At 40.7% G+C, this 10,056-nt stretch overlaps 1 non-coding gene across 1 annotated transcript; it reads right to left on the bottom strand.

Annotated features, from left to right (window-relative positions):
- Positions 1–2,467: 2,467 nt before the first annotated feature.
- trnav-uac lies at positions 2,468–2,540 on the bottom strand. The gene has a single exon. It is a non-coding gene; the product is annotated as a tRNA-Val (tRNA).
- Between the last annotated feature and the right edge of the window lie 7,516 nt (positions 2,541–10,056).

The raw sequence follows: 10,056 nt of genomic DNA, 5'->3' as shown, positions 1-10,056 counted from the left end.
ATGGTGGAAAATAAGTATTTGGTCAATAACAAAAGTTTATCTCAATACTTTGTTATGTACCCTTTGTTGGCAATGACAGAGGTCAAAGGTTTTCTGTAAGTCTTCACAAGTTTTTCACACACTGTTGCTGGTATTTTGGCACATTCCTCCATGCAGATCTCCTCTAGAGCCGTGATGTTTTGGGGCTGTTGCTGGGCAACACGGACTTTCAACTCCCTCCAAAGATTTTCTATGGGGTTGAGATCTGGAGACTGGCTAGGCCACTCCAGGACCTTGAAATGCTTCTTACGAAGCCACTCCTTCATTGCCCGGGCGGTGTGTTTGGGATCATTGTCATGCTGAAAGACCCAGCCACGTTTCATCTTCAATGCCCTTGCTGATGGAAGGAGGTTTTCACTCAAAATCTCACCCCATTCATTCTTTCCTTTACACGATACATGGCCCCATTCATTCTTTCCTTTACACGGATGAGTCGTCCTGGTCCTTTTGCAGAAATACAGCCCCAAAGCATGATGTTTCCACCCCCATGCTTCACAGTCGGTATGGTGTTCTTTGGATGCCACTCAGCATTCTTTGTCCTCCAAACACGACAGAGTTGAGTTTTTACCAAAAAGTTATATTTTGTCTGTCATAGTTGAAGTGTACCTATGATGAAAATTACAGGCCTCTCATATTTTTAAGTGGGAGAACTTGCACAATTGGTGGCTGACTAAATACTTTTTTGCCCCACTGTACCTCCAACATAATTTTAGAAAATTTGGCAGTATGTCCAATCGGCCGCGCAACCGCAGACCACATGTATCGTGTCGTGTGGACGATGGGTTTGCTGATGTCAATGTTTTGAACAGATTGCCCTATAGTGGTAGTGTTTTTATAGTATGGGCCAATGAAAGCAATTGTATTTTATCGATGGCAATATGAATGCACAGAAATACTGTGATGTCCTGAGGCCCATTTGATTTCCCTGTTTTACATTGGAATCCATTTTTTTATTTTTTATTTTAGTAAATACTTAACACTTATTTTTCTTAAAACTGCGTTGTTGGTTAAGGGCTTGTACGTAAGCATTTCACTGTAAGGTCTGTTGTATTCGGCGCATGTGAACAATAACATTTGATTTGATTATGGCCTAATGAATTTATTTAAATTCCTGTCACTCAGTAAAATCTTGGTAATTGTTGCATGTTTATATTTTTGTTCAGTATAATAGCATAGTATAATTTTACTCTACGACAAAAACAGCATTGTATTCCATCGTGAATTATAATTCTTCAAGTTTTACCGGTGAAACACCCATCCAGCATCTGCATACCAACCATTTGATCTCAATCAGTTTCATGGGGATATGCATTTAGATTTTCTTGAGTTATACAGTGTTGTTTAGAAGTAGACTACAGTGTTGTTTAGAAGTTGCCTACAGTGTTGTTTAGAAGTTGTCTAGTGATGTTTAGAAGTTGTCTACAGTGTTGTCTAGAAGTTGTCCACAGTTCTGTTTAGAATATTTGGTGTTAAACTGTAGCATAGCCTCTGTGTATTTTGCCCAGCGGCGCACACTGTTGAGTTATGACCACATAAGAGAAAAATGCGGTGGTTTTTGTCTTACAGTAAAGTTATACTATGTCATTATATTCACTTCTGTTACGTAGAAAACTACTATTATGTGATCTTGCAGACAGATTTTTTACAAAATAAGTGTTGCCAGCTCACTTACATGCTGACCACACTGCTCACGTCGCAAAATACATGTACACATACATGTTATTCAACCATTGCACCCACATTGTGCGCTAACGATCGTCTGCATTGCCAAGCCCTAAAATAGAAGTTGCTTCTATTTGTGGTGCAGAATGCGCTGCAAGTCCTGCCTCTCCGATTTTCTCAATGGCCTTTGGAAGCATATAACCCACGTGCCAGCTCCTCATTGGTTATACCCACGTGGGTGATTGAAAGATGAACTGAGGTCAGTCGGTTGTGGTAATACACCTTATTATGAATGTTTGATGCCAATCGCCATAAAAAGTCCAAAGAAGAAAAGGCCTGGAAGGAGGAGAGATGACTAGAAACTATTCAGTTGACCGTTTTATGTGTGGATTAATTGTCGGAGTAGAGGACCTTGTGCATTTCAGGTCAAATAACAACTCAACCTTTATATCCCAGGAAAAATTAGCTAGCAACAGCAAGCAGGCTAGCTAAATAGGACAAACTAGCTAGATAAATTGCCATACATGTTGAATGCTTTTCAACCGGTCCCCAAATTAATATAATTGGTTCATAGTTTGTTTTGATATTTTAACCTCTGTGTCGTGATCGCATTTGGAGTGGGGGGACAAAATCTATTTGCGCACAAGCGTGCCCGGTTTGGGCATGGTGTTAGACAGATATTTCCTGTCAGATCCAAGAAAAAACTGGCAACCCACAGGTTGCTGGCTCACCTCTCTAACTGCTAGGCTACCTGCAGCCAAAAGCATGATTCCACTGGGGATCGAACCCAGGACCTTCTGCGTGTAAAGCAGACGTGATAACCACTACACTATGGAACCACATATTTATTACACCACCACGCTCAGTATCGAATCATATTACACATCCTTTATGCCTCAAAGCAGTACGCCAATTATCAATATGTGATATGGATTTTGTGGTTGTTTGGTGTGATGCTGATGTTGACTTGGTGATGTCTTGTTTGCAGGGGAAATTCTGAATAAGAGCAAAACAGTGCAACACTACAAACTACGAAGAGGAAGCTCAGTCAACCTTATTCATCGTTCCTGTGAAGAATAAGTCAACACATTACTTATTGTTACTGTATATGCTATCGTGGCTGAAGAAAGCAAAATGTATAACATTCATATTTATCTTTATGTTAACACTAAGTGAGATAAGATACACAACACTATTATTATCACTATTACTATTACATTATTTTATAGCGGCATCACTGAACAACCAGTATATAAGCTTCTACTTGATCATAACCAATGATGTATAATAGTGGGTCCCAACCAGGGGTAAACTGGTTTTGCATTAAACAACATTTTCAGCCATGACCTTGTCTGAAGGACAAATGGATAAACAGGTTAATGTCAAGCCCTGCATGGAACGTAGGCCTACATTAAACACCACACATTGGCTGCAACAGTAGGCTGAAAGATAGAACAGCATTCAAGCATTCAACTTTCACAGCATTCTAGTTTGTGCTCAGAAGACCTGAAAATTGCTCAGTGCTGAAAAAAACCATTACACACTACATACCATTACCACAGAGTTGTAACAAACACACAAACACAATATTTTGTGGCACTCTTTGCATGTCAATTTGCTTTTAAAAATAAAACGGTAAATTTGCTGACTTGGGACAATTGTAGGGTACTTATTCTAGAAGATTATCATTAGTCTAACTCGTATAAAGCTGGAAGGTAAATAAATGCAAAAAAAATCATTAAGATTTTAACTGCAAACTAGGCTAAAGTCAAACATTGGGCTTACGGGTCTACAATGGTCCCCTTGTTAGGTTCTAATTTTTCAGAGTAAATAACTCACGGACACCAGAGAAACTTAAACAAGTTTAATTATTCCCGAAGGGTCGTTACAGCTGCAATTCAGACAAAAACATGTTCTCACCATCACAAATACAGTGGGGAGAACAAGTATTTGGATACACTGCCGATTTTGCAGGTTTTCCTACTTACAAAGCAAGTAGAGGTCTGTAATTTTTATCATAGGTACACTTCAACTGTGAGAGACGGAATCTAAAAAAAATCCAGAAAATCACATTGTATGATTTTTAAGTAATTAATTTGCATTTTATTGCATGACATAAGTATTTGATCACCTACCAACCAGTAAGAATTCCAGCTCTCACAGACCTGTTAGTTTTTCTTTAAGAAGCCCTCCTGTTCTCCACTCATTACCTGTATTAACTGCACCTGTTTAAACTCGTTACCTGTATAAAAGACACCTGTCCACACACTCAATCAAACAGACTCCAACCTCTCCACAATGGCCAAGACCAGAGAGCTGTGTAAAGATATCAGGGAGAAAATTGTAGACCTGCACAAGGCTGGGATGGGCTACAGGACAATAGGTAAGCAGCTTGGTGAGAAGGCAACAACTGTTGGTGCAATTATTAGAAAATGGAAGAAGTTCAAGATGACTGTCAATCACCCTCGGTCTGGGGCTCCATGCAAGATCTCACCTTGTGGGGCATCAATGATCATGAGGAAGGTGAGGGATCAGCCCAGAACTACACGGCAGGACCTGGTCAATGACCTGAAGAGAGTTGGGACCACAGTCTCAAAGAACCATTAGTAACACATACCAAATCAGAAACATATGGCCTCTGTTCTATGATCACACCATACACTATTTTATTTCCATCTCACATCACACAACAAAATGACATTCCAACTGAATCTGCTGTCTTGTTCCATGTCAGCTAGAGCAGCCTTTTGTTTCTCCACCACTTTCTCCTGATAGTTCCTAAGAGAGTGATAGCACAAGACTTGGAAAGCAACAAAAATACTTAAAACATATGTTTTTTTATGCATTAATAATATGTATGCACAGTTATAATATAATAATATGCACAATTATATATGCATGACAACCAAAAGTTTGAAAACATGACAATTCCCACTCTCTCTTAGCTTGACTATGTCGTCAGGATACTTTTCTGCTGAGGTTGGCAATAATGAAAGCTCTAAAAAAGCTTACTCATGCTTCCGCCCAGTCTTCCCCTCCAGACTACATGATCCAAGAGGTGTTCTCAAGCCATGGCATTCTCACTTTGCTCCCCATCGTCTTCCTCCATAGCCACCCGATATATAAGTGCGGTAGCCTTAATCATTTTTACCTCATCTTGAGGTAACTCAAAAACTGTGTATTTGTTTTAACATCAATGCCCTCAGCACATGATACCAAAGTAACCCCTGCTATGACTAACACTGCTCCTGACACACATCTTACAATACCCCTCATTTGCACTGTAGTCCAGTTCCATGCTGTCTATATAGCATCCTGCACTACTAGTACTGCTCTTTCTGATACTGTCTCTACAGTGACTGCCGTCAGATTAGCTATCACTTGGAGTCCATCTCTTGAATTCCTATTATTTTTGTGGTTTACGGATAGGTCTAGGACTGAACTTTTCAGATACTCCCTACCTGTTTCCCAGTTCATACCCTGGTCCCTAGCCACCAACATCTCCTATGTTCTGCTGCAGTTGGTACCTGTGATAATACTTTTCCATGCTCAAGTTAGGTACACATCTCTCATCCCAAGGCCAATCTACCCCCCACCCATTTGTGAACACCCTTGTTACGGTGTAGACTTTGGGCCCCAACAGTTGACGAGCAGCCACATTCTGACACTTTCTGTTTACCAACACTCAGTCCCAATCTTCTGGGAGGTATGTCAAGTGTTTTTTTTGGTAACCTTTATTTAACTAGGCAAGTTTAGAACAAATTCTTGTTTTCAATGAAGGCCTAGGAACAGTGGGTTAACTGCCTTGTTCAGACAGATTTTTACTTCGTCAGCTCGGGGATTCAATCTTGCAACCTTTCGGTTACTAGTCCAACGCTCTAACCCCTAGGCTACATGCCACCCATGTCAAGTGTTTAATAGCTGTCAGAAATGGTGGAGAGATTAGTGGAGTTGGAAGAGTATCCAACCGTACAAAACTCTGAGTCACATGTTTCATCATCACACTCTGCAGGAGATGTGATGCTATTATTACAGCAAACTGTAATTCTGGTGATATGGCCTCCCCTTTACAGGGATCAGTTGCTATTCTTTCAAGTGTTATGCCTTCTGTGACAAATGCATTACTGAAAGTTGACAACAGTGTCTGAAATTACAACACTATCTCTACTACTTTCACCATGATCTGGGTATGTGTAAAGTTAAATTAATCTTCGTAATAGTCCCTATATTGAACACAACTAGCTGTCCTCCCTTTTCTATGAGCTATTTCCTGTAACAATATACATAGAGTGGTATCGTTCCCAGGAGACTCTAGTACCCACTTCTTTAGCTTACTAGCCAGACAAACTTCCGCCCCAGTTATATTCCATTCTGCTCTTCCAATTCCTTGTAACGTTAACGCCTTGGTTTTTGGGACTGTATAGAATGCACTGATATCGTTTTTTCCCAGAATCCGTAGGACTGACCTTTGACCCCTCCACCATACCATCTACATTGATGGATGTCTGTCTCTGTAACTAGTTCAGCCCCTAAATGTGTCTGTAAGTATGCCTTCATCTGCCCATATGCATCTTCTTCCCCCTGTCACTTGACAGTAAGAATAGTTTGGTTCCCATGTTCCCCGCCTTAGGAGGTTGTCCAGAGTACGATTACCCCAACAAGCTATCTTTCCCCAGGTTCGTGGTCTACTGGTGTCCAAAACTTTCCCTGACCACTTCACTCTCCTAGTTGTTGTACTAAAGGGCATTACTGGTGAATACAACCTCCTTTTACGAGATAGCACTTCCCCACAAAATCCTTTGTTGCTCCATCGTCAGCACTGGTTGTGTCCACGCTGTCGACCTCCTGAAATATTTTAAGTTCTGGAAACATTAATCTGAAAGTTATGGACTGAGCTTTAGCTGATCTTGAAACCTGGCACATGACATCTATCTGTGGCAACAGAGAAAATCTAGTTTTGTTCTGTAAACTCTCAGTATTATTACATTCCTTCCACACTCCTGTCTGTAATAAAACCAAACCTTGTTTAGAACAACCTATGTCCAATGTGCTAGTTCTGTTATCAAGTGGCTCCACCCATATCACCATACCTTTGTGATTAGTGACCTGTCTAGTATTCCAAGCTAATAGTCAATCTATCGTCTTTACATGGTTCATTAACCATCAAGCAACTGACACTAAAACTGTGGAGGTTAAAACAGCTCCCAGACCCAACCCAACAGCTTGCCTACAGTGAACTCTACTCTTCCTCTCTCTCTTTAGCTCCGCTTCAACTCTTATGGCGACATCTAGCTCACCCATTATGCTGCGGGATCTCGCTTCACGTGAGAAGTGTGAACCCACCGAGGAAAGGCTGTGGTCTTTATCGCTGCGGGTGCAGTAAGTAGTTAGGTGTGTGGTACTGACCAACGCTGTCCCAACACCCCCGCCTGTTGGATCTTGATGTACAATCGATCTCCAGGAGTCAACCCGTACTCTCGGTTATCTCCTGGCACCTGTTCCTTGTGTGCTGCTTTCACCTGGGAATATACATACTGCAACACATGGGTCATTTTCTGACAATATGACAACATAGGTTCTTCCATTATTGCCAAATCACTCATTTGTGGTATGTGAATAACAGCCCCTGGTACCCTCATCGGTCTGCCAGTCACCACCTCCTGTAAGCGTGAGTCCGGTAGTGGCCTTAGTTGATGCCCTCTTTGACATCAGTACAATGGGTAAATTCGTAACCCAGTCTTTCCCTTCAGTGCCTAAAGTCTTGGCGAATTTCTCCTTAATTGACCAATTTTGACGCTCCGTAAACCCTGCTGCTTGCGGCCTATATGGACAATGAAAAGCACAGGAGACTCCCAAAGCCTTACATACTGCTTGTAGCACTTTAGAAGTGAAATGCGTTCCATGATCGGATTCTATTGTCCGAAATGAGCCCCATCTCAGTATCACTTCCCTTAACTTCTCTGGGATATGTGGGATGCTAGCCAGCCAGTGAAATTACAGAGCACCAAATTCAAACAACAGAAATCTCATAATTAAAATTCCTCAAACATGCAAGTATTATACACCTTTTTAAAGATAAATGTCTTGTTAATCCAGCCACATTGTCTGATTTCAAAAAGGCTTTACAGTGAAAGCACACCTTGCGATTATGTTAGGTCAGCGCCTATCCAATACCACAGAAAAACATACAGCCATTTTCCAAAGAAGGAGAGGTGTCACAAAAGACAGAAATAGAGCCACATCAAATTACAAAAATACTCATCATAAACATTAATCTAAGATACAAGCGTTATACATACGATTACAGATAAACTTCTCCTTAACCTATCTGGGATATTGGGACGCTAGCGTCCCACCTGGCCAAAAGCCAGGGAAAATGCAGAGTGCCAAATTCAAATAAATTACTATAAAAATCAAGCTTTAATTAAATCACACATGCAAGATAGCAAATTAAAGCTACACTTGTTGTGAATCCAGCCATGTCAGATTTCAAAAAGGCTTTTCGGCGAAAGCAAACGATGCTATTATTTGAGGATAGCACCTCCGTAAACAAAGAGAGTAACCATATTTCAACCCTGCAGGCGCGACAAAATGCAGAAATAAAAATATAATTCATGCCTTACCTTTGACAAGCTTCTTTTGTTGGCATTCCAATATGTCCCATAAACATCACAAATGGTCCTATTGTTCAATTAATTCAATCGATATATATCTAAATGTCCATTTATTTGGCGCGTTTGATCCAGAAAAACACCGGTTCCAACTTGCTCAACGTGACTACAAAATATCTCAAAAGTTACCTGTGAACTTTGCCAAAACATTTCAAACTACTTTTGTAATACAACTTTAGGTATTTTCTTTTGTAAATAATCAATAAAATTGAAGACTGGATGATCTGTGTTCAATACAGGAGGAAAACAAACTGTAGCTAGCTTTCTGGTTTTGCGCCTCTATCTAACAGTACACTTCAAGTGACCCTCGTTCAAGATTGCCGTACTTCTTCATTACACAAAGGAAAAACCTCAACCAATTTCTAAAGACTGTTGACACCCAGTGGAAGCGATAGGAACTGCAAGAAGGTCCCTTAGAAATCTGGATTCCCAATGAAAACCCATTGAAAAGAGAGTGACTTCAAAAAACAAAATCCTCAGGGTTTCGCCTGCTAAATAAGTTATACTCACAGACATGATTCAAACAGTTTTAGAAACGTCAGACTGTTTTCTATCCAAATCTAATAAAACTAATAATATGCATATCTTATCTTCTGGGGATGAGTAGCAGGCAGTTGAATTTGGGCATCAGAATTGAATAAGGACAAGCGTAGTTGCGTCCCTGATGTGTCTGACTTGTAGCCTGTGGAAAGACCCGATCCAAATCAAATCAAATGTATTTATATAGCCCTTCGTACATCAGCTGATATCTGAAAGTGCTGTACAGAAACCCAGCCTAAAACCCCAAACAGCAAGCAATGCAGGTGTAGAAGCACGGTGGCTAGGAAAAACTCCCTAGAAAGGCCAAAACCTAGGAAGAAACCTAGAGAGGAACCAGTTATACCCATGTGGGTGATTGAAAGATGAACTGTTTTGCCAGTAGTCGTGGTAATACAATGAATGTTTAGATGCGATCACCATATAAATTAAACAATGAAAAAGCCTGTAAGGAGGAGAGATGACTAGAAACGATTCGGTTGGCCGTTTTATGTGTGGATTAATTGTCGGAGTAGAGGTCCTTGTGCATTTCAGGTAAAATAACAACTCAATGTTTATATCCCAGGACAAATTAGCTAGCAACAGCAAGCTAGCTAAATAGGACAAAGTAACGTTAGCTAGTGTTAGGGTTGCGTCAATTCGAATCTGGTATCAGGATAAATATGACAATGAGTCACCGATTGTGTACTATGTATTTTTTATTAGCTAAGCAATAAGTGGTAAATGCAATTTTAGTATTTACGGGCTCTGTATCCCACCTCGCAGGGCAAACAAAGAACTGACTTATTCCTGACAAAGATATTATAAATATACTCTGACAGAGGTAGTTCCTGCTTCCGAGCCGGCCTGTCAGAGTAGAGACTGGGCGTGGTTTAGACTCACCCAGCCTATTGTTGATTGTTGGCGCAGAGGCTGGTCCCATTCCTCTAAGCGCTTCAGCGGTCAGTCGTTGTAGCTGTGTAGAATATACAGTTATCAGGCACCTGGCTCCTGTTATCTAACAAAAGACTGTTTGTTCTCGCAACACTACGTTCTGAATGTGCCCCCCCCCAACTCATTGCACAGTTCCTGTCTTCATGTTATTCTGTATTTTTCCATCACGAGAAAGGCACATGGCCCTGAAACTGTTAACAATGTTTCAAGACAG

Source organism: Oncorhynchus tshawytscha, linkage group LG10 (assembly GCF_018296145.1).
Source record: "Oncorhynchus tshawytscha isolate Ot180627B linkage group LG10, Otsh_v2.0, whole genome shotgun sequence".
Lineage (NCBI taxonomy): Eukaryota > Metazoa > Chordata > Actinopteri > Salmoniformes > Salmonidae > Oncorhynchus > Oncorhynchus tshawytscha.
This window is presented reverse-complemented; position numbering and strand designations above follow the sequence as displayed.